Source organism: Sorex fumeus, unplaced genomic scaffold (genome assembly GCF_029834395.1).
Source record: "Sorex fumeus unplaced genomic scaffold, SorFum_2.1 ptg000082l, whole genome shotgun sequence".
NCBI classification, from domain to species: Eukaryota; Metazoa; Chordata; class Mammalia; order Eulipotyphla; family Soricidae; genus Sorex; species Sorex fumeus.
This window is the reverse complement of record NW_026606139.1, coordinates 903,898-928,312: the sequence shown is the minus strand read 5'-3', so window position 1 is coordinate 928,312 and position 24,415 is coordinate 903,898. Positions and strand designations below refer to the sequence as shown.

Genomic DNA, 24,415 nt, shown 5'->3' with positions numbered 1-24,415 from the left:
TGCGGTGGTGAATTTGGGGCCACACCCAGCAGTGCCCAGGGCTTGCTCCTGGCCCTGCTTCATTCCTGGTCCCAGGGGAACATCTGGGGTCCTGAGGATCAAACTCCGATCAGCTGTGTGCAAGGCAATGCACCTGCCCCTCTTTTCTTTCCTTCTGTGCGGTATTTTATTTGCTTCTTTTAGCTTGTTTGGATTTGGGCCACACCCAATTGTGCTCAGGGCTTACTCCTGGCAGTGCTCAAGGAGGCATATGCAGCGCTGGGGTTGCAACTGGCCATGAGCAAGCCTTAGCTCCTGTTCTCTCTCTTTCTCTGGCCCCCTGATACTTGGTTTCTGGACCACACTGGCTGCGATCAAGGCTTACTCCTGGCCCTACGCCAGGGATCACTCTTAACAGTACTCAGGGGAACAGAAGTGGAGCTGGGGACTGAACCCCAAGTTGGCTGCATGCACAGAAAGCATTCTATCTACTGTACTCTCTCTGTCTAGTCCCTATTTTAAAACTATTTATTATGAATATCTTCAAAGGAAAAAAGAAACCCTACTAGTACAGGGAAGCCCTTCCCAGACCCGTCACCCAGGTTTGCCAACTACCAATCAGTTCCTTTCACTTCTTTTATACTTTCTGTGTGATTTTTATATTATTTTGTAAAACCCTAGAAATCACACCATTTCATAGAGAAAATATTTCAGTGTTGGTTTTTCGCTAGACTAAGACGGTACAAAGTATTAGTTTCTAAATGCAAAGGACACTTCAGGCTGGAAGATAGTAGCACAACATATAGTCCCGAGAGCCCTGCCAGGAGTGGTCCCCGAGCACTGAGTTAGTTGTAAGCCCCGAGTGCAACTGGATGTGACTCCAAACACCTGTCCTTCCCCCGCCAAAAAAGGAAATTAAAAAAAAAAATAATCACTGGGCTGGAGAGCTCACACAGGGATTAGACTACTTAAAAAAAAGCTAACTGTGCTTTCATAGTGCCGACAGATATCCATCTTTCAGATTTCTATTAATGTCGCATTTTTTTCTTCTTTTTTTTTTGCAGTGCCTGGGATGGATCCCAGGTCTCCCAAGTACACGGCATGCACTTTGCTACTGAGTCACATCCCTGTCCCCTCATTAATGCGTATTGTTGTTCAGACTTGGTTTGCCTGGGCCAGAACCACGGTTCCCACACTGTGCTTGGCGGATCTCTCCGTCCCTTTACAACCCATAGATTCCCTCTTTCTTTTTCTCCCCCCCCCCCGCCTTTTCATCTTGGCTTGTGAATCCTTTCGACACGCCCCAGTAATCTTAGATAATGTCTTTGCTTTCTAGTATGAAAGATGTTCCAGGCTTGTCTTATTCATTTCTTGCTACTACCTGGAATTGTTCATTTTCCCAAGGAGCCCTAGTTCTTTCTAAATGGAAATGTACTCAGAGATTAACATCGGGGCGGCTAGGGATGCTCACATCAAGAGGGGCCCGGGTAGAAAACCAGAAAATTATTTTTTAAAGAGAAAGTACAGCACACATTTATCCTGGTATTCCCAATTCAAATTTTTAGGATTACGGTAGTTGCATTTACCTTCCTTTAATTTATCTTTCTTAATAGGTTTATTCCCATAACATACATTATCTGTTTATCTTCTCTGATCTTGTTGTAGGGTCATACCCAGTGACGCTCTGGGGTTACTCCTGGCTCTACACTCAGGAATTACTCCTGCTCATACTCCAGGGGCCATATGGGAAGTTGAGGATCGAATCCGGGTTGACTATGTGCAAGGCAAGAGCTACACAACCTCTCCGGTCCTTCTTCTCTAATTTTGTAGTTGTATCTTTCTCTTACGTTGGTTGACATTCTTGTTCATGGCGAAAGCAACACAATTGTTTTATCCTAATACATAAATACATATAGATATACATAGGAAAAATACAATCATTTGAGAGTAACAATGCCAGTATTGTGACTAACACCATCAGTAGCACTGTAAGCACTGTCCTCCCATTGTTCATCGATTTGCTCGAATAGGCACCAGTAACATCTCACAACAAATTGTGAGACTTGTTGTTACTGTTTTTGGCATATTGAATACGTCATGGGGAGCTTGCCAGGCTTTGCTGTGTGGGCAAGATACTCTCGGTAGCTCGCTGGGCTCTCCGAGAGGGGTGGAGGAATCGAACCTGGGTCGGCCATGTGCAAGGCAAATGCCCTACCTGCTGTGCTATCGCTCCAGCCACCATCAGTACTAAAAATAAGTTGAAGTTTCTTTTTTGGGGGTGTGGGGGGACACATCTAGCAGTTCTCAGGGTCAACTCCAGGCTCTGTGCATAGGGATCACTCCTGGTGGGGCTCTAGGGTCTACCCAGGGTGCCAGGGACCAAACCAGGCTGGCCATATGTAAGGCAAGGCCCTACCCACTGTACTCTCTCTCCAGCCCCACAATTTTTTTTTTTTTTATTTATTTATTTATTGAATCACTGTGGGAAAGGTTACAAAGCTTTCAGGTTTATGTCTCAGTCATGCAAATATCAAACACATTTCCCTTTACCAATACTTATTTTTTCCCATGAAGAACCCCAATAAAACCCCACCCCCCACCCCTCCCCGTCCCTGTGAGGCAGATGAATTCTAGTTAACACTCTATCCGCTTTGATTAGATTGTTTCAATAAAAGATTCACCACTATTATTTAGAGTTTACCCCCCCCCCCCCAAATCAGACATGCTGAAAAAGCATTGTGAAGTGATTTGCTTTCTCCAGCTGGGTTCAAGAATTAAATGTTGGTTTTGGATTTCTGCTATTTTACTTATTGACCCTGGAAGTATTTCTACTGAAAGTCAGATAGTTAAGAAATTGGTTTCTGTGTTCTGGAGTCGTGGCCGTGCTGGAGAGCCGCTCGTGGGGGGCAACTGGTGGCCTCGGTAGGGCGTGAAGGGCGGACCGAAACACCCCCCTTCCCATGAGGTTTTAGTCGCCCCCACACCCCCGGCTCATACCTGCTGTCCACAAGGCTCCCATGTGGCCGCCATCTTTCTTTCCAGAGAGGAGAGGGCGAATGGGGCAACACCCTTTCCCCTCCGGCAGACTTGATGCAGCCCCACAATTTAAAGTTTCTTTGTAGTTCTTTTTGCCTTAGGGTATACTCCACTAGAGAAATATAGGCAAATTACTTTGTTTTTGCCACCTGAAATATTCTGCCGAATTTAATTCATCAGCGATATATGGGTTTATTTGTTTCATTTTGCTTTTGCTTTTTAGGAACTGCTTGTTCTTCATTTTAATTTAATTTTGTTTTATGATGATATAAAACTTTACATGGCTTCAAAATTAAATTCACAAAACAAGATGCATTCAGAGAAGTCTAATTTCATGCCTGTGGCTCCTATTACTTCTGTGCCCGTATAATATTAATTTCAACAGTTTTTATCCGAGTTTCACTCTTTTTGTGTTGCTTTTGTGGTGCTGGGGCTCAAACCCAGAACCTCACACACATAAAGCAAATGACTGGGGTCGGGAAATCAGGGCCCCTTGGCCAACTGAGCTGGTGGTTCTATGCTAAGGCCTGGGGATATGGTACTGCTTTGCGTAAATTTTTTGTTGTTGTTTTGGGGTCACACCCAGGGGTGCTCAGGACTTAATCCTGGCTCTGCACCCAGGAATTACTCCTGGTGGGGTTGAGGGACCATATGGGATTTGAGAAACTGAAGCTGGGCTGGCTGTGTACAAGCAAGTGCCTTACTGTACTACCCTCCGTTCTGGAGGTGCTGCTTCAGCTCTGTGGTGCCAGGGATGACTCAGGACACCCTAGTGGTACTCTGGGCCCTCGAGGGGAATACTGTGATGCTCAGGGGACCATGTGATGCCGAACATCAAATAGGCAAGCAGTATGAGAGGCATGCACCTTTAGTCCTGTACTCTCTCTCTCTCTTTAGCCTCCCTCTTCCTCATTTATTTATTTATTTTTGCTTTTTTGGGTCACACCCAGCGATGCTCAGGGGTCATTCCTGGCTCTGTACTCAGGAATCACTCTTGGCGGTGCTTGGGGGACCATATGGGATGCCGGGGATTGAACCCAGGTCGGCCGCGTGCAAGGCAAATGCCCTACCTGCTGTGCTATCGCTCCGGCCCAATTTATTTATTTTTTTTTTGAGGAGAGGAGAGAAAAGGAAATAAGGAATGTTGTGGGTGATTTGGGTTAAGTGGGGAGCGGGGGAGGTAGACACGAGAAAACAGTTGTTCCATCTCTCTGCTCGGCCCACCTCAGTCACCCGAGGAGAGGCTTGGCAGAGTCAAAACCGGTAAAGTCAGCTCGGAGCACCAATGCGGTGGAAACGCTCGCCCCCCCCCACCGGCCCCACGAGCATCTGTCCAGCCATGCTGAGCCCACCTGCTCTGCACAGCAGCGTGGGAACAGCTCCCAGCCACCCGAGTTCTCGGGGAACTGTGCACTCCGGCTGGAGTGAGGAACTGCTCTTTGCAGGAAGAGGAAAGTCAGTCCTCATCTCGACACAGGCCTTTCAGGAGAAGGCGGAAGAGGAGAGGAAAACAGTTTGACTGAAAGAAAATCAGAGAGCTGTTGGGGGACGGGGAGAGAGGGAGACAGGCGGACAGACACGAGTTCATGAGAGAAGAGGGTCTTCTTCAAGCAGGAGAACAGCCTCCCTCTTCCTCTTTCTGAGGCTCTTTAGATATGAAGCATCTAAACCCTCTGAGACACACTTAGACACCTCTCCGGGCTTATTTATTTGCTTCCTTGGCCTGCAGTGCGTTTTCTTTCCCTGAACTCCCCCCTCTGTGGACACTTGTTCTTTATTCTGGCCACACCCCGCTGTGCCCAGGGCTTCCTCCAGGCCTAGGCTCAGAGATCACTCCTGGCGATTCTCAAAGAACCACAGGTCGTGCCGGGGATCGAGCCGGGGTCAACCACGGACAAGGAAAGAGCAATGGCCATTCCATCTCCGTTTCCTCGGACCCACGCTGGGCTTCACTCTTCCGAGCCCAGCCTTCCATCCACACACCGGGCACTGGGGTGGTCTCTGGCTCAGGCTGGTGTGCCTCCGCATCGTGCTCTCTGCACCGCGCTCCCCAGCCAACCCTTCTCCCTGTGCATTTGGAAACCTCTTCTCGTTCGCCAGAGCTTGGACACCCCTGCCTCTGGGCGGCCTCCTCAGATGCCCAGGTGCAGGTAACACGCGCCCTCGGAGTTGGCACTGCCCTTCGCTCAGCCCCCTGGTGGCTCAGTGTCTTCAGAGGCCTTGGAAGCTGAGCTAGGGCTATAAACAACAGGAAATGGGGTGGGGCGATGGAGCAGGCTCTGTGTGTGTGTGTGTGTGTGTGTGTGTGTGTGTGTGTGTGTGCGCGCGTGCACGCGTTGCTGTTAATTCTGCAAGGTGCACAGCAAACCGCACCTGATACAGAATCCAGGGGCTTCTGGGTTCTAGGCTGATCCACAGGGCAGTGAGCCGGACTGGGGGCCTGGTCAGGCTGGAGGTGGCCCTGGGGGCGCAGCATGACCGGCCAGACTCGCAGGGTGTGAGGTGTCTGACCTGCTTGGCCTGGCCTGGGGGGAGCAGGGCAGGGTGGGGCCGGCTGAGACAGGCCCCGGCCTGCCGGCCCTGCAGGAAGGCCCAGCACGCGAGGCCGCCCGGGTCAGGTTTCACAGGGTGTGTGAGTGCGTGAGAAGGAACCCGGTGGGAGGAGGGTTGGCAGCTGCCCGGGGACCTGCCCCTCTGCTCTCCAGCTTCCAGATCCTGATAGTTTGGGAACTCGGTGCTCACAATGATGGTGAGTCTGGACCTCTTACAGCAAGGCCGGGAAGGGCCACCTGGAGCCGTCCAGCTCATTCCCAGACCAGCAGGGAGGAAAGGGCGGGGGGCAGCACGGTGTTCCAACGGGCTTGGGCACCACCCCATCTCCCGGCCCAGTTTTCCTCAGGACCCCCCTCAAGGCCAGTGTCTCCCTCGTGGGTGGGGGGTTGGAACCAGCAAACCCAAAGTAGGCCTCCCCCCAAGCTCCTCACAACCCAAGTGAATGGGGCCTCAGCTATGGGTGTGCAGGCGCGAGGTGGGTGGCGTCGGCTCTGCTGTCCCTGCGGCCTCCCGCCCACGTCTCCCGGCAGGCACGGGGTGCCAAGCGGCTGGAGGAGGTCTCGTGGGTGCTGACCCCTCCAGAGAACACTCTCCATGGGACAGAAGCCAGACCTGCGGACCACCCTCCTGGCTCTGCCAAGGGAAGCCGGGGTAGCGCCAGCTGAGGACATGGTTACTAGACTCTACTGGCCTGTATAGGCTCGAGCTGTGTCCCCTTGCTCACCTCCTCATCGACGGCCACTATGCAAGGATTTGGCCTCTGTCCCCAGCAAGCAGGGCATGTGTGCTCTGAGAGCCTCATCAGACTTTGCTCGTTGCCAAGGACCATAATGTTCACCAAGTGGGTCCCATAGGAGAAAGAACAAAGGACCCGGAGGGGTGGGGAGGGGCATCGTGAGGGGTGGCCAGTCGGTGGGCAGTGGCAGCGAGAAGCTCCAGCATGTCATCAGTGGGAGCAGGCGGGATGGAAAAGGCTGCCCCAACCAACGGCAACTTCCGGCCGCATCCTGGGGTGGCTGGGGGAAGGGGGCGGGGACCCTGAAGGGACAAATGCCCGAGCACTCCGGGCAGACACTGTCACCAAGGCTTCCCTGGGGGGCCCCTGGAGTTGGGAACAGGAGGGGTCCAGAGGCCTTAGGTCACTAAGGGGTCTGGGAACAAGGCTGGGAAGGAAACGAGGAACTGTGCTGAGCTCAGACACAGCACCAGCGGCCTGGAGGAGGCTGCAGCAGCTGTTGGGCAGAGTCCAGCAGACAGAAGCGCCCTCCTGAGACAAGGAGAGTGTGCACACGAGACAGGGTGGGCCTCGGCCATCCAGGAGGGCTTTGGTCACACCCCACCCAGTCAGGACGCCCTCATGCCCTGCTAGTAGGCAGAGCAGAGTGGGGCAGGACAAGGGTGCCAGAATGTGTGCGTGTGTGAACCCTGGGCCAGCTGCCACTTCTACAAATAAAGTTTTATCGAGACACTGCCACACGCATCCACTTCCCTGCCAGCTGTGTGAGCAGAGCCAAGCAGCTGTGCTGAGACTATCGGGCCTGAAAAGCTGGAAGTCTTCTATCTGACTTGAACTTTGCTGTGTGAAACTGCTAACAGCCGCTAGCAATCTACCACGGAGTCATTGGCCCCGGCCCCCACCATTTGGACTTGCTGTCCTTTTCTGGTTTGGGGGCCACCCCTGGTGAGGCTCTAGGCTCAGGGATCCTATGGGTGCCGAGGGTTGAATCCAGGTTGGCTGCGTGTAAGGTAAGTCTCCTGCCCGCTGTACTACTGCTCAAGCCCACAGACACCAACACACACACACACACACACACCCTGCCAACCCCGAGCCGAGCAGTCCCAGGTCATCCTGCGCGGCTACAGGGTGAGAGCACCTAGACAAGAGTCCGCACAGAGGGAAGCAGGCGGTGGGACACTGCCCAGTCCCAGGGTCATTGCCCCCACCTGACAGGCCAGCCTGACGCTGAAACAGATTCCAGAAACCACCGAACGCATCTGGTCTGGTTTCTACTGCCTGAACGGCTCCTTAGAGGTCCACCTGGAGCCTTTTGTCGGGTTTCCACAGCCCCTGTTCTCTGGCTTCTCTCCACCTCCCTCCTCAGAGACCCCCTTTCCTCCTTCCTTTTCTCTTGTTTTATTTTTGGGGGTCACATCCGGCGGTACTCAGGGTTCACTCCTGGCTCTGTACTCGGGAATCACTCTTGAACACACGGGATGCCGGGGAACAAACTTGGGTTGGTCGAGTGCAGGGCCAATGCCCTACCTGCTGTCCTATAGTTCCGGCCACCATCTTCTTCCTTTTCTTACGCTCTGGTCAAGTCCAACTATCCGGAGTTTCTAGAAGCTGTCAGGCTCTTTATGGCCCCCATGCCTCTGCTCATCGTGACCGTATTCTGGAATTCTCTCCTCAATCCCGTGCTGAATTTCTGCTTATTTTCAAGACCCAAATGGACCTGCTGAGGTAGAGGTGCCTCCTCTGGACCTGCTGAGGTTCCCTGAGTGCTGGCCAGCTCAGTCCCCTCTGACCTCACTGTGGGGGTGCACTCCCCCCAGGAATCCCCCTCCATGGACCAGAAGCTTATTTCCTGTTTGGGTCTCTCTCAAGCACGCTGAGGCCCAGCAGATGCTCAGGGAGAGGGAGGCCCAGTCCAGGGGACAGACTCCATGGGTGTCACCTCCCTGACCGCCTGGGCCAGGATTCCTGCTCCCCTCTGGGGGTCTGGGGTCCGTGTCGCCCCTCATGGGCAGTCCCAGAGTGCACCCTTGGGGTTTCAAGTGCTGCCAGATACTGGCCCTCTGCCCACTGGGCCTGGAGACACGTCTGTGGCCACGTGCATGCCACAGATGCCAGGCGGGAAGGTCTGTGCTGGGGTGGGGTGGCCAGGGCCCGGATGACAGCCTGCTCCTAGAGTGGATGAGGCAGGGAGGGCAGGGAGGGAAGTGTGCATATGGGGCTACTTCTATTCCAGGCTGACAGCCCTCAGAGGCCACAAGCCCCCCTGTCCCAGGCACAGTGCTCTCTGTCTTCATGGATAAGCTCTCCAACATGTACTGAGTTTATCCCCAGCACTGGGCTGACCATGGGGAAGCTGACAGCAGACAGCCCTGCAGCCGAGGCCAAAGGCAGCAACTGTGAGAGACGATGACACCCCTCCCCTCCCCACCCCCACCCAGAAGCACCTGACAGCCTCCCCCGGGTTCCAAACCCTGCTCGAGCCATCTCCACCCACATTTGGTTATCTAGCTTTTTTTTTTTCTGTTTTGTTATTTTTTTTTGGGGGGGGGGGGCGCCACACCCAATGGTGCTCAGGGCTTACTTCTGGCTCTGTGCTCAGGGATCACTCCTGGTGGGGCTCAGCAGACCACATGGGGTGCTGAGGATCCAACCAGGTGCTCTGCATGCAAGGCAAGTGCCCCACCCACTGCACTGTCCTTCTGGCCCAAATGCTGTGTTGCCTTTGGGAACGGGTGGCCATGTGATCACCAAGGTCCCTGAGGACACACACACTCACTCTCTGGCAGAGCCGCATTCCCGAGACAGCAGTTTTAGAGGAGGGAACAGACACGGGCTGCCAGCCGGAGAAAGTGTAAGACGGTGTGGGACGGTGTGGGCGGTGTGCTGAGCCTGAGTTTATCCCGGAAATTGGGTTGGCCACGGGAAAGCTGACAACCAACAGCTCCGAGCCCCTGCCTGAGCAACCGTGTGTGTGTGTGTGTGTGTGTGTGTGTGTGTGTACACTCAAGTGGGATAGTGTGGGTGTGGGAGTGGGATACTGTGGGATGGAGTGGGATGGGGTGGGATGGGGTGGGATGGGAAGCTCTGGGCCTGTGTGTCCCAGGGAAGGACAGGCCTGTGCCGGAGCAGCAGAGCGTCACGATGTCCGTGAGCTCGGTCGCCGTCTGTCCTGCCGCAGCCCCACCCCCCAGCCCCACCATGCTACGGCCACAAACAAATCCCTGGCGTGCCACTTGGATGGCAGCCCTCCGAGTCATTCTTGACTCATCTCTTTTTCTTGGCTGGTCTCTTCTAATTCACCAACAAATCCTGCTAATCTTCAAACAGATGCTAAATCCAGTCACTTATCTCTCCCCCTGTCACCAGCCAGTGCGAATCAGTACTTCTTGACAACTGTGACGGTTATGGCCAGTTTCCATGCTTGCCCTTTAATTCTTTCTTTGAGGAAGGCCAGAAAGAAGCTCTGGCAGCCAACTCTGCATCCCCCTCACTGCCCTTTGAGGAAAGCCAAGCCCTACACCCAGCCTCCCCTGTCCTGCCTCCCAGCTCGGTCACACCTCCTCCTCACCCACCAGGCAGGCAGCCTCCGGGTGCAGACAGGCTTGGCCTACAGCGGGAGCTCCCAGGGCCCCGCGGTCCCCTCGGGCTGGCTCTGCGTCTCAGTCCCAATGTCCCTTCCTCGGACTCCTCTGCTGCCCGTGAGGGTCTTTTTCCCGCCTCCATCACATCAGTGTGTTTTATTTCATTTGTAATCCGTTTGCGTGTCTGTTTGGTGCGGGTTTCTTAACTCTGCAGGAGACGTAAGCTCTGTGACTCGGGTCTGCCCAGGCTATCGGCTGCCATCTCCCTGAAACCGAGGAGCGGCCTGGCATAGTAGGTGCTGAATAAATATTTGCTAAGTGAGATCAGAGCACTGCCTCCTACCAAATCTCTAACCACTTCCTCCTCCTCCTCTCTCTAGAGGATGAGCCTGCGGTTCCTCTATCAGTCTCAGCCCAGAAACTGTGCCTTCTGACCCCGTGGGAGTAGAGGGTGAACCCCTTACCGGGCCGAGGTCCCCCTTCGGCTCTGACCCCCGCCCCGGCTGCTCGTCCCTTCAGCCCCCACTCCTGCTCCGCCTGGATGTGCCTCTCCCTGCGAATCGCTGGCTCCTCTCTCACCTCCTTCCCCTCTTTTATTTCATCTCACTTTCTCTGGAGGCCAAGCCTGCTTTTCCTCTCACCGGGCCACACTCTCTCCCGGCTCCCCGCCCGTCTTTATCTTCCGCTCACTTACTGAACTACTGCCTTGGAGTAAACTGCAAACGGTCTGGGTTTCCCTGCTGGTGGGACATGAGAGGAGATTATCCTGGGCCATCCACCAGACACTCGACCCAGGCACCAGAGCCCCTCGGAGAGAGGGGCTGCGGGAGAGACTTCACGGCACGCAGAAGGGCAGTGTGATCATGGGGCAGAGAAGGAAGCGATGCAGCCAGACGTGACGAGGCCAGCAGCAGCTCTGCAGAGGCCCGCAGCGGCTAGAGGCGAGGAACTGGAAAGCTCTGCAGGGCCACGAGGGAGCAGCGCCCTGCCTCGCAGTGCCTGGGCCGGGCTGCGGGTTATGGATGAGACAATGGCCCCTAACGGCTGAACCTGGTCGGCTGTGGCAGGACAAATGCCCCGCCCGCCCGTTGTGCTGTCTCCCAGCCCAGCTCCCTTTGCCTACAGCCCTGCATCCTTACTCTTCCCGCTGCCTGCTGCCTTGGGGGAGCAGTGTCCCCTGGGGCAGTGTGGGTGGCCTTCTTGTCCCCAGGCGACGTCCTCCAACTGGGACTGCAGCATCGCTCTTGGAGACTGTGGGTGAGACTGTCGGGGCAGAATTCTCTCTGCCTCCACAACGGCCAGACACACAGGGGTCAGGCCAGATGGATGGGACCCGCGCCCATGGCCAAGACGCACGGGGAGGGCTGACCGCCAGCCTCCAGCACAGATGCCGCTTCTCAACCAGAGAGTGGTGGTTACTGCTGGGCCCGTGTGGGGGTTCCATGTGCTGAATGGGAAGGCATGCGTGCTCTGCCACGTCAGCTCCCCCAGCCCCGCAGTTAAAGCTCGTTCTGCCTGCCCCCCTGGAAACACAGATGCTACGCCGGCTACTCCATTTCTTACTTCCTCTGGCGTCCTGGGCTCTGTCAAGGCAGGAACCTTCTGCCTGAACCCACAAGAAACTGAGAAGCGGGTCCTGAGGCAGACTGGTTCGTTTTCCCACCCAGCCCAGATGCTCGGAGCAGCCCCTGGGGTAGGGGTGAGGGCGGGCAGCAGAGAAGAGATGAGCAGTTTGCCCCAGTCAGGGGCTCTGTGGCCGGAGCATCCCATCCCCTCTCCCACACATGTGTCCTCCCGAGCATCGCTGCCCCCCGCCCCGATGCACTCAGCACCCACCCCGTGTCATGCCCAACCCCTTCCTGAGCCTGGGGGCTCACGGAGTCCTGCTGACGAGCAAGCCTGGGCCCGCTTGCCACGTTAGGGGAAGGCCCTCAGGTGTGCCCTTCTGGGTGGACTCGAACCCTTCGCCACCAAGCCCACGGGAGCCGGGGCACTCTGACACACCATCCTGCCCTCTCGCTGACAGCAGGGTCATCCGCCCCGATGCCTCTGCCCAGGCTGGGCTGCCTCTCTGACCGCCAGCCTTGAGCACGGAGAGCCAACAAGCTCTGCCTGCGTCAGGTCCAGCCCCACCTGCCCGCAGAATCCCACCCCTCCCACTGCAGGCCCCCCGGGGGACAGAGCTGGAAGCCGCGTCCTCAGTCTTATGTCCAGCACAATCCTTCCTCCAGCCCCAGGACGGGTAGGTTGGCTTCCGGCTGGAAGTGGGGAATGAGCAGGCAGGTCGGCTTCCCTTTCTTTCTCGAGTCATCTGGATCTCCGGCGAGCCCAGCTCACCTTTCGCTGCCTCACTCCCTGGACTGGTCACTTCGGAAAAACACTGATCTTCTCTCCCAGTTGCCAAGTGCCCCTGTCTGGGTGCCCTGCTCCATAACTCAACTCCAACAACCCTTCTGCCTGCTGGGGTCTTCCAGCCACCGGCTCGACCCCTCTCCTCACTGTTTCTCACCTTAAGTCCCCCCCCCCCAGCCCCCCGGCTGAAGCTTCAGAGTCCTCCCTAGTCGTGTGCACGCATTCTCCTCTCCACGGCTCCTTTCTCACGGGGTGGAAGCGAAAGTCTGGTTAAATTCAACTTCCTGTCTCTCTCTGGCCATCCTTGCCTCTGGGGACCGTGTGTGGTGCCAGGTGTCAAACTAGAGCTGGCTGAGGGCCAGGCAAAGCCCATTCCCCGTCCCATCTCTCTGGCCCTGTCTCGCTTTTACTTCAAGCGAGTGAGGTTCTGAGGCCACCTGGCAAGCTCAAGCCACGCCAGCTCAGCCATGTCCCCCCCACTTCCCCGGCGGACTTTCTCCCTCCTGCACCTCGTCCCTCGTCCCCAGTTTCACAGGTGACTTGCTTCCCAGGCATGAGGGATCTGGAGCAATTAGAAGACGCTGTGGTAGCCGCTCCCTGCGGGCTGGCATTTCTCCTTCTGACTTGAGCTGTTCGTCAATGGGCCCGGCTGCCCTGCCCCGCCCCTTCCTCCCACTCGCCCTGCCAAGCTGTCTGCCTGGCGCTGCCATCTTCCTCACATTCAACTCTCGCTGCAACGCTGCAACACTTTCGCTCTCCTGATTCTAGATTCCGAAATAGATTCAAACACACACAAACACGGAAGGAAGAGAGAACTACAGCTCCCTTCCACCTCCCACCAGAGTCAGCTGCTCCCATTCATTTCTTCCTCTTCTCGGAAGCTCATCGTGGAAGAGAATCTGCCCTTGGCCCCTCCGATCTCCTTCCATTTCTCCTGAGTCCATCGGGTCTTTTGGGGGGCCTCTAAGCGGTGTGGTGATAGTGGTGGTGTCTGCTGGCCACACTTGGCACTGCCCGGGTGGGGGTGAGGGCAGCATCTGCTGCACTGCTTGGTCAAATCCAGGGCCTCAAACACACAAGGCTTGACCACTGGGTCACGTGCCCGGCCCCAACCTGAATCCACAGGGATGGGCAGCATCAGCCCTGGTGGGATCGAGTGTTCTGGCCTCCTGGAAACAAGGGGCCAAACCCCAGTGGGCTATACACTGCGTCATGGTTGCTGTGACTTGTGGCTGCTGTGACCTGTGGATTCTGTGACTACTGTGACCTGTGGCTGCCCCGTGGTTGCTGCTGGCTGTGGCTCCTTGGGCTATGGTACAGTCCAGCTTCCTGCTGGATCAAAATCCAACCCATATCCCTGTTGGTGTCCCTCACAGTGCCTCTTATACCACCAGGTGAAATGGTTATAAAATAATTATTATCCCCTTTGCAGTCTTTCATCGTAAAACAAAATCTTCTTTTGTTCGTTTTTGGGCCACACCTAGCAGTGCTCAGGAGTTATGCCTTGCTCTGCACTCAGGAATTTCTCCTGGCAGGCCTTGGGAGACCATATGCATGCCGGGGATTGAGCCTGGGTTGGCCACATGCAAGGCAAACGCCCTACCCGCTGTATTCTCTCTGGTCCCTGATCATCTTATTTTAAGCACACCCCCACAGTGCTCAGGGCTTACTCTTGGGTCTGTTCTCAGGGATCACTCTCGGTGGGACTCGAGGGACCAAAGGTGGTGCTGTGGATGAAACCAGGGGTGACTGCATCCAAGGCAAGTGCCTTACTCACTGGCATCCCTCCAGCTCCCGATACTATACTCTTTTTTTACCCTCACAAAGCTACATGAAGGAAGACAGGTGGGCATTTTCCCGAATTTCCAGATGAAGCTGAAGTTTGAGCGTAATCTGTCTAAGATGAGAGATATCAAGACCTGTGCAAGCTTCTTAAAAGAACGTATCCTGAGCTCTCCGGACAAGGACACCACGACAAGGTTCCCACAGAGCACGTGACAACACCCGCCCAGGTAGAAGCAGCAGAGCCCGAGAGAGGGATGGCCACGTGGCTTCACTCACCCAGAGGGCCGAGAGAAGCTGGCACCCGGTTCTGCTCAGGCCTCTGGGTCTCAGCCACGATTTTGCTTAAGGCGCAGTTTAGTCAACTGTCTTACGTCCAGCCGATCCTGAAAGATGCAGGTTGGGGCACTGATTCCCTTGCTCCTCTCAGTCAAAAAACCCACAGATAAATTTTTGTTGTTGTTGTTTTTGGGGCTACTCCCAGCCATGCCTCGGGGTGACTCCTGCCTCAGAGCTTCATGAGTCACTACTGGCCGCGCTCAGGGACCACTTTGATCAGGGATCAAACCTGGGACTCCCCTGGAGCAACACACGGACCCCGGCCCTGCGGGCACTTCTCGCCCACATATAACTTTGTTTTGTTTTGTTTAGACAGGAGACACAGAAAGGATTGTGTCACATTTAAGTGGATACTCACAGCCCTGGCACTCATTGACCAGGGCCAGGAGAAGGGCAGGAGCAGGCGGGGTCGGACAGGGCACAGATGTGCCAAGTCAGTCTCCTGCATCTGTGGCCGGGGCCCGTGGCTCCGTGTGTGCTTACATTTCTCTCCAGGGGGACAGTAGAGCCTGTGCATGTGTATGTATGTTTTCACAAAGTCTAACTTATTTTTTTAATGCTCCCCGACCCACAAACTTTAACTTATTATATTAGATCTGTATTATTATTATTATTATTATTTTGCTTTTTGGGTTAAACCCAGCGATGCTCAGGAGTTATTCTTGGCTAAGTGCTCAGGGCTCACTCCTGGCTGTTGCTGGGGGACCACCTGGGATGCCAGGGATCAAACCAGGGTCAGCTGCATGCAAGACAAATGCCCTATCTGCTGTACTATCACTCTAGCCCTATTATTTATTTTTATGATTATTAAATGGTGAAAAGAATTCTTTTTTATTTTTTTTGCGGGGGGAACCTTCCTAGCAATGCTCTGGAGATCCTAGGGACCATTCCCAGCAAAACTCAGCCAACCACACACAACAGGCAGTTCGACACTAGGGCCCCGGGATACAGATCTGCTCAATCCCTGTGCGACTGGGGACCACCCAAGTCAGACCTGGAGGTGCTCAGTAGACCATGAGGTGAGAGGGATTAAATCTGGGTCTCAATGCATGGACCTGTTGAGGCTGGAGAGATAGTACAGTGGGTAAGGTGTTTCTTGCATGTGGCAGATTCTGGTTTGATCCCCGGCATCCCATATGGTCTCTGAGCCCCTCCGGGAGTGATCCCCGAGTGCAGAGGCAGGAGTAAGCCCTGAGCACAGCTGGGTGTGTACTCTGTCCGAAAACACGCACAAACATGGGCCCCTGACCACTGAGGCATTTCCCAGCCCCCAAAATAGATTATTATTTATATATCCTTTATGAATTCATGACAGACCTAGTTTCTCCTTGAGGTTTTGAATAGGGTGTGTAGTTTGGGAGTTTTTCCTGAATTGGCAGGAATCTCCAAGATAACTTCCAACATATTTATTGAAAAGAAATCTGCGTTTAAATAGATCCATCCCATTGAGACCTTAAATAGCACACGTTTCAAGGGTCAGCGGCACTATCTTTGGACAAGGTGAGAAGGACGTCCACTGCTCAAATCTACGATCTCTAAGAGAAGCAAAGACACGGCATTGGCCGGAAGTCTCGGGAGCCTCCGGGAAGTTCCCAGCAGGACTCCATGGCCCGGAGTGGACGCTGACACAAGATCCTGCAGCAGCATTTCCTGGGGGTCCGTCACGGCTCTCCAGGGTGGTGCGGGGCATCCCTCACCATCCTCTTTCGCACAGTGCACCTCTGAGCAAGCCGAGCTCCCAAGGGAAGCACCCTGAAGGGACAGGAGAACACAAGCCCCAAAGACAAGGGGCCCCACAATCACCTGCTCAGTATCTCTGGACGCCTGGTAGAGGTGAGGGCTGAGACTCACCCCGCCTGGGAGTGGCAGGCAGAATTAGGACCAGGGGAAGAAGGGGGAGAATCCTATGGGATAAACAGGTGCTGGCGAGGGCCGAGACCCCAGGTTGCACACACCCCAGGGCCGCGCGAGCAGCTCCCCCCGGTCGTGCCTGGCCCCCTGGCCCAGCGTCCGGGGCTTCCTCAGTAGGGCTCTCTACAGTTTGGAGAACTTGTTTGCTCCCTTTAAAAGGAAAAACTTTGAGAAAGGGGAGAGGTTGTGGGAGACTATTTCCATCCCGCGTGTCTATCCCTGGCTCTGGAGTTTCGCCAGGATTGAAGCCTGGTATACAGAACCCTGTTAAAAATAACCCCTGGGCGGAACGGAAGGCCTGGGAGAGAGGGGAACCACGCGGCCCCGCGCGGCGGGGGCGGCTGCGAGGGGAGGAGACCACCCCGGGGAAGGGTTTTATTCCTCAACAGCGAGCAGACATGCAGGGACCCAAGGACCTGGGAAATATTGTTCCTGGCGGCTTTTTTCCCTGAGAACTGCGGGTGAGCCTCGGGCGGAAACGGCCTCTGCAGGCTTCTCCCAGGGCGGGTGGTGCCATTTTTCAGTGCCAACTGCCAGCCTAGGAACCCCTTGAAAAGGTCAGGGAGAGAGGACAAGGAACAGAAGCCAAGAAAGGTTAACAATATCAAAAATCCACAGAAAGGTCAAAGGCACAGAGGCCAGGGAGAGGCTGACTCCATTCAGCTGCTGGAAGCTTCTGGAGGCCGGTGTGTGAAGGCTCCCAGACGTCTACAGCCAGGCACGAACAGGCCTGGAAACATCTTTTATGGCTGACTCCGTTTCTTGCCGTCGAAAAATGGAATGATACAGGGTGGGATCGCTTCAAGATATATAGCCTGCCTGTGTTTTCATCATTTTTTATGACTACATATTATTTCATGCTCGGAGTATGTATAATCATTCTCCACAAAAAGACACTGATGTTTTCCCCCAATTATTTGCTATTATAAACACGCTGCGTGCACAGGCCTGATTGCTTCCGTATGTCGAGCGTTGAGAAGCAGGACCGCTGGATCAGATGGAATTCACATCTGACACTTTATGACACACTGCTTACAGTGCTTCCCACAATTCTGGTGAAAATAAAATGCTGTTCTCATGGTTTCCTCTCATCTCCCCGGTCACTTGTTTCCACTCTCCTTCCCTATTTCTCCCTCCTACTCACCCCGCATGGGTGGCATTCCCTAGAGTGATGGCTTCGGTTTCCTCCTTCCCTCTCTCTCCAAAAATTAAGACTCAAATGCCTACAGGAGCAGAGAAGTCTCTGCTGTGGGAAGCTGGCCCTTTAACTGACCAAGAGCCTACGTGCCTGTGCGGCTGTCCTGACCTACGTGACCCTCAGCAGGTGAAGCCTGTCCTGTGTATGATTATCCTGAGAAAACAACTGTCATGGCTGTAACTGACAATGATTAACTTAGTATAAGCCTTGTAATGCATGGTAGGTAAAACTTATAGACTCTGTAACTTTCCTAACCACATTTTGAGCACGACCCTTTGTGTAGCTGCCTCACTAAAATATACCCCCATCGCCCTCAATAAAGCCTGTCCCTTTTTCTCTCTGTTTCTGAACTGCATTCTGTCTCTTGTGTCTTGTGTTCATTCGGTCGGTCCTTCCCTGCACCTACGGATCCTAGGGCCACCTCCGCGGGCCGGAGAGTGGTCTGGCGCCCCCCCCCCCCCCGCACTCTGCAAGCAACTGAACAGAGCCACACACAAGGGGATCGGTCATGGTGGGGAAGTGGCAGGCTAGAGAGGACACGCTTAGCCCCAAAGCACTGGTTCAGCCACACAGAGCAGCCTGTGGGTGGATGGAGCTTTACGCTGCCAGCATGAGACCAACCTACACACTCGGTACCTTGCCCACTGTCCAAACAGCACCTGTCTCTGACTGTGTCATCTCTACTCCGACCTTCTCCGGACTCCACCTGTGAATGCTCTCCTACCTCTCTCCTTCGAGGTCCTAGAGGCATCCCGTCCCCATTCTGCCCTCATCCGAACTCATGATGGCACCCTCCTCTCCTCCTGCCACTAGGCAGGAATTTACAACTAGAAACAGCCCCCACTTTTCTTGTCTTCCCAATCTCAGTGAGTAGCATCCTCATTTTTCTGAAGTTCTGAAGTCAGGTATGTGGGCATCATTCCAAACTCTTCCCTTTTCTTAGCCTGACACGCTCAGGTGATCATCAAATCAGCCCAGAAGTTTGCACGAGCACTTACTGGGCTTATATGGTTCAGGCTGAAGTCTGGCTCGAAACGGCCACAGGGTAGAACGATACGCAGCCCCTCTTCCAGAGGACACAGGAGAGGTGTGGGTGGGAGGAATAACTAGAGGTTCTGGGAGGGAAGGAGTGGCACTGCATCCTTGGTGTTCCTCAGATTGCCTCTGGTCCTTGTCCTGTGGGACAGGACGGTCTTCAGCAGTTACTGCGAGCTTTCTCACTGCTGCTCATTCTTCCAAGTTCCTTACTCTTCGGGGTTAGAGAAATCTTCCCAAACAGAAAATCTCACTGCATCATTTCTCGTCATTTTCTTGTTTCTTGTCAGTGATTCCCTTTGATTCTATTCCTTCTGAATAGAATCAAAGTCTCTGCTGTTCGCCTTCCCTGAGAGTCACCCACACCCAGAGGCGCTGCGGGGGACCCACTCACATCTCTGGCTGAAGCCCTCCCTGGGGCTCCCACGCTGCTTTCAGTTGAGGTGCAGCAGAGAGAGCTAGGATTGCCCTTGGCATGTGGGCAGGTGCCAGGGATCAAACCCACGGCCTCAGGCTTACAAGGAAGCACTTAACCACTCAAGCCACTCCTGGGTCCCTCAAAACCCTTTTAGCTGACTTGAAAGGTCTCCCTGGATGATCTCTCCAGCATCGGGGACAGAACCGTTTGCCTCACACTTGCCAACTCAGACTTTCAGTCTGAGTGGAGCCCAGGTCTGGAACACCTGTCCTATCATTCGCATTTTTTTTTTTTATCATTCGCATTTTTTACAGAGCTAGGAACCGAATCCAGAGCCTCACACAAGCCAGGAAGTCCTGCACTGTCCTCCGAGAGATTGCTTTCCAACTGCCTAACTCCTGAGCACGTTCTTGGATAAGAAGAACACTTATAGGCTTGGATAAGATCAAAAGAGCACTTGGGTCCAACTTTCTCAGTCACACCATCCACAAAAGAGGGCTTCTCTGGGTGTGCTTCGTTAGACACACTTCCAGGGCCGCAGGCTTCCAGGAGGACATGACAAGTCCTTTCAGAAAAGGCAACGCTGAGACAATAAGGGTTGGGGGGGAAGACAGCGCTAGTCAAGAAACCCGGATGTGGCACAGCTCTCTGGTTCTGGCTGGGCGTGGCCCTGAGGAGCCCCTGCGCACTTGGGAGCCACAGACCACATAATTCGAAGTTACAAAAGTGATCTAATCGACTCTCTAGTACACTAGCACTCATCCCTGCCAAAGACACCCACAGACACACATGCACGCACGCACGCACGCACACACACACACACACGCACACACACGCATGCAAAAGAAAGTCTCATCAGGATAATGATGATGAAACACCACTCATCAATGAGGTGATGAGATGATCTGCTCTTAATGGTTTTCAGACATCAGAAGCACATTACTAGGCTAAAAGTCAAGAGACGCTGTGAGTAATAGTAGAAGAGGAGAGAGCCAAGAGATGCGCCCAAGGGAGAAACAGCTTGCTGGGACCCCCCCTGACTGTATCAGCTGCCTCTTGTATGTTCATGGCATCCTGCAGGTTACTGACCAGAGCCCAGTGCTCGTTCATTGATCATTTCAGTTTCCTGTCTCACCCCTTTCCCCGCTGAAGTTCAAGGGGATGGACTCCATGGTTCTGTGGTTCTGCTGAAGGGCGCCTGGGCGATGAAAATGCCCAAGAACTGAGCAATGCTGGGGCTGGGGACACAGTTACAGCAGGAAGGGTGCTCGCCTTGCATGCGGCTGACCCTGGTTCAATCCCCACCTCCACACATGGTTCCCCAAACACTACCAGTGGTAATTCCTGAGCATCGCTGGGGGTGCCCCCTCCAAAATAAGAAAAAAAAAACAAAAAAAAGTTGAACGACACGCAAGGAAGACATTTGGGCAGAAAGGTTTCAAGTTAGCAAGTCTGGTGATAAAAAAAGGGATAAACACCACAAAGCAGTGTGATAGCAAGAAAAACTGCCTCCCTGTGTCAGAGATGCCGGGAACTGCCAAGGAGTTGCATAAAGCCTTGTTTATAGGATATTGTTCACAGCGATGGTGTTTATAATGGAGAGAAACTGGACAAGCGAGGCAGAAGGTCCCTGGCGCGTCACATCTGCACCAGATGCTCCTGGGGTTTCCTTAAGTGAACTCAGCAGCTGCCCCCAAACCTGTGACACCCCGGTTCTCCAGAACCTTGCTGCTAGACCGGGAGGGGGGCGGTCACGACCCCATGTGCGGCTGCATCACTGAATGCGGGGGGTATGAGAAGAAATTTGGCAGCAGGAAAAGATAGTTGAACATGCAGGATTCCAGAAATGAATTTAAACTCAATCGCGTCAGAATCTGAGGTGGTTCTGGTGGTGCTGGCCCGTGTAGTGTTTCCTGGGCGGAAGGGGTCATGAGGGGAAGTTTAAGCTCTTCTTTCAGGTACAACTGCCTCCTGCCCAGCCTAGAGTCTGGGAATCGGTTATTCCTGCCCATCAGTCGGCCCCTGCACAACCCCCAATACCTCACCCACACACCTGCCTTCATCCCTGCTTCGGGGGCTCCCCCCCAAATCTCACCTGCTCACATCCCTTGCCCCATTCTTACAGCACGCCCTCCACACGCCCTGCTGCCCCTCACTCCCACCTGGAAAGCTCCACTGAGCTCCTGCTGAGGGCCCCTCCCCCCATGCACTCCTGCAGCTGCTGGGCTGGGGACCCCGCTTGGGGGGCAGCGGGGACTGTTCCCTCTTCATCTCTGGCCCTCAAAACATTCCACAGAGCTGGGCAGGGAGTGCCGAGTGGGCTGGGCAAGGGCAGACTCTGCCCTGGCTCCCTGCAGCTCCGCAGAGGGGCCAGCAGTTTTCCTGCACCAGGTCCAGATGGGGATCAGCCAGGCCTGGTCCTGGGGGGCCGTGCAGGAGGCCTCTCCCACAGCCTGAGCCCTCCCTGCTCACTGGAGTCCGGGGGGGTGGGGTGGGGGAGGGGGCCCGGGCCACATGCTGTGCGGGCTTGTCCCGCTCTAGGGCCGGGCGCCCGACTGGTGATGGAGCCCTGCTTTCGCCAAGGCGCTCTGCATTCTTTCTGGCCTCTGAGTGGCGGGAACAACCCGCTCACCCTCCGTCTGCAGCCTTCCGTGACTTGCGCGAAAGAAAATATCAACAGCCTTTTGTTTGTCTCGACTTGGGTGAACAAGCCAAGAAGACTTGCTCAGAGCAGTCTTTTCAGATGTCATTTCTGCCTCCTTAGGACCCAGGAGTGCACCCGGAGCCAGCTTTCCTGCGGCTCTGGGGCTGTCACCCTCGTGGTTCCGCCTCAGCTGGCAGAGCTACTGGGAGACACGCACTCCGCTGGGGGCTGCAGGGGCCTCCCTCTCGCCGTCTTGGCCTGAATGTCACTAGGACGCTGAGGCACGGCTTCTCCTTGCATTCCCTGCCCCCCAGACAGTGATCTGCCCACTGGCATCTTTCCAATCCATCCCCCCCCCCCACGTTGAGCACTCAAAAAGCGTCAGAACAAAGGGGCAGGCAGCTCCCATTATGCGGGCTGGGGGAGGGAGCCCCTCGCGACTCTGGGGTCTGATGGGAGAATTCTCTAGAACTGATATCGCGTTGTCTCATTGGTGACGCTGGCGGGGGTCTGGGGGCACGGTGGGCCCGGGCAAGGTGGTCAGAGCCAGCTGGGATGCTGCGGGTGGGACAGAGGGCACAGCAGGAACGCGGGGGCTTGCGAGGTCAAGCCAACAAGGGGAGAATTGGGGGCCGGGTGTGAACAGCGGTGAGACAGAGACGGCAGGGGCAGGACACTGCCTCGCACAGACGAGATGGCATCTGAGCTGGAGTCTGGAAAGTGGCGAAGGTGAGAGACACCCTGGGCAGACTGTGCGTGTGGCAGCCCCCCGAGCTGGGTGCTGCGCGCAGGGGCTTCCCTGAGGAGGCCCCCCGCACCAGGCCAGGTGGCACAAGCCTGCGGAGGCCCAGAGCTGGGGGAGCGCGGCCTGGGGCGTGGCCCCGAGGGGTCAGGACTGTTGTCTGGCGAGGCCACCAGCAGGCCCGCTCCCCGGAGTGCTGACAGCTCTGTCAGGTGGCCAGAGCCTTTTTACAAAATTACATGTTATCAGTTGCATCCTGTGTGACGGGAGTTGCCAAGAGCCACAGTTCCTGATATGTGGAAGCATTCCTGTGTCAACAGACGCCAATCACCTGGGGCTGCCTGCACAGTGCCGGCAAGTCCGGGCGGCTCCTGGCCAAGGCACGTTCCCACAGCACCGGAAGGCGTCTGCAGGGCCGTGGCAAGGAGGGGCGAGGCTGGAGCGGCAGCCCTGAGACAGCGGGGGACCGGGGGCCAACGGGAGGCAGTGCCAGGCCCTGTCTCCCGAAGCTGCCCACAAGGGTGGCCCTAGCTGCATAGAGGCTCAGCCTGACGGGGGGTGGGGGGAACTGCCCTGGGCCACACATTGGCTCAAGGGCAGAGCCGGGGTTCAAACCCAGGCTCCCCACACCTCTGAATCCCGGCACCGACGAGAGTCTCTGCTAAGATGGCTTGAAGGAGGCAGAATGAACTTGGCACAGGCAGGCAAGGCCCTGACCACAGGGGGTCCAGGCCCAAGTATGAACCTGGTGTGAAGATACACGACACCCCTGCCCCACCCCAGCACCCAGGGGTGCTGATCTGAGGGGTTCTGAACACTCCTGCCTCTGCCGGAAGGCCTCCTGAAGTCCAGGGCGGCCTGGTCAAAGTGCTGACACCACAGCAGAGCATGACCCTGGGCCCTGATCTAGCCACAACCAGGATGGGAGCGCTAGCTCGGCTGGGGGGCGGGGGAGGAGCCCTGTCCTGCCCTCTGGCTTCCCCACCCACCCTGGGGCTCCTGGCAGGAAGAGAAAGGCCTCAGCAGGGACTTGAGGGGCCAGCAAAGGTCCCAAGGGAAATGGTGCATGGAGTCTTGCCCTTGTCTCCTCTGGCTGACCCTCGGGATGTGTAGGGGGAAGGCCAGGGAGAGAGGAGGCACAGAGCCCTCCCTAAGCACCCTCACAGTCGGTGGGCTTCTGCGCCCAGGCCCCAGAGACATGACTGGGGGTGGGGTGGGGGGGTCTGCTCCCCTTGGGGGCATGCTTCCAGGGTACCATAGGGAGAGCTGAGCCCTGAATATGCCCAGCCGTCCTCAGTTCACAGGTGCATGCCTGTCCTGCGCCTCCCCCCTCCCCCCCGCCCCGAAACGGCCATTTGCTGGAAGCCCAAGGGATGGAGTGGGTTCGCCATGTCCCGAGGGGCAGAAAGATGGTGTTGGGTAGGTTGTCAATAGCCGTGTCTCCCCCTGGGGTTTCAGAGCAGTGCCCAGACGTCCCACCGCAGCCCAGCTGACCCCCGACACCTCCATGAGCTCCCCCAGCCCAGACCTCTCTCTTGGGAGGCTTCTGAAGCTCAGGCCCTCCAAGGGGCCTGCGTCTGCTCCTTCCCGTCTATGGCCTGGGCTCTCCACACACTGGTGAGGGGGCCGGGAGCAGAACGTTCTGGAAGCACTGCAGAGGTAGGCTGGCCTGCGCTCTTCCTTCCCAGGCCTGCTCTGCCCCCGAGCTTGGCTCTCTGGGGATACAGTGAGGCCACACCCTCAAGGTCCCCAGTGCTGACACTGCCAACGCCCTCCTCTGTACAAAGCTTTGTTTGACCTTGGCCCTGACCCTGCGTGGCAGGGGTGGGGGTGTGTCTCAGGCACAGCCCCCCCACCCCCCTCTCTGCAGCGGTGCAGGGGCACTCCTGCCCCCAGCCTGGCAGAGCTTGGGAGAAGGGCCGGATCACATTCTGCACTTTCATCAGCTTTTGCTCTTCCCAAGCAGCAGGGCTCCCCGGGGGGCCCTTGTACCTAGACCAAGGAAAGCAAAGCTGCTAATCCGACAAGAGGAATGCGCCTGCCGGCAGCCTGCATGCCTGGCCCGCCCGGCCTCCAGTGCTCGCTCAGCGAGGCCGGGAGCCTGTGCTC

At 55.7% G+C, this 24,415-nt stretch overlaps 1 protein-coding gene across 4 annotated transcripts in view; it reads right to left on the bottom strand.

The window, feature by feature from the left end:
* The window catches only part of ST3GAL3 (ST3 beta-galactoside alpha-2,3-sialyltransferase 3), a 195,811-nt gene that overhangs the window by 26,937 nt on the left and 144,459 nt on the right, over positions 1 to 24,415 (bottom strand). The window lies entirely within an intron of this gene.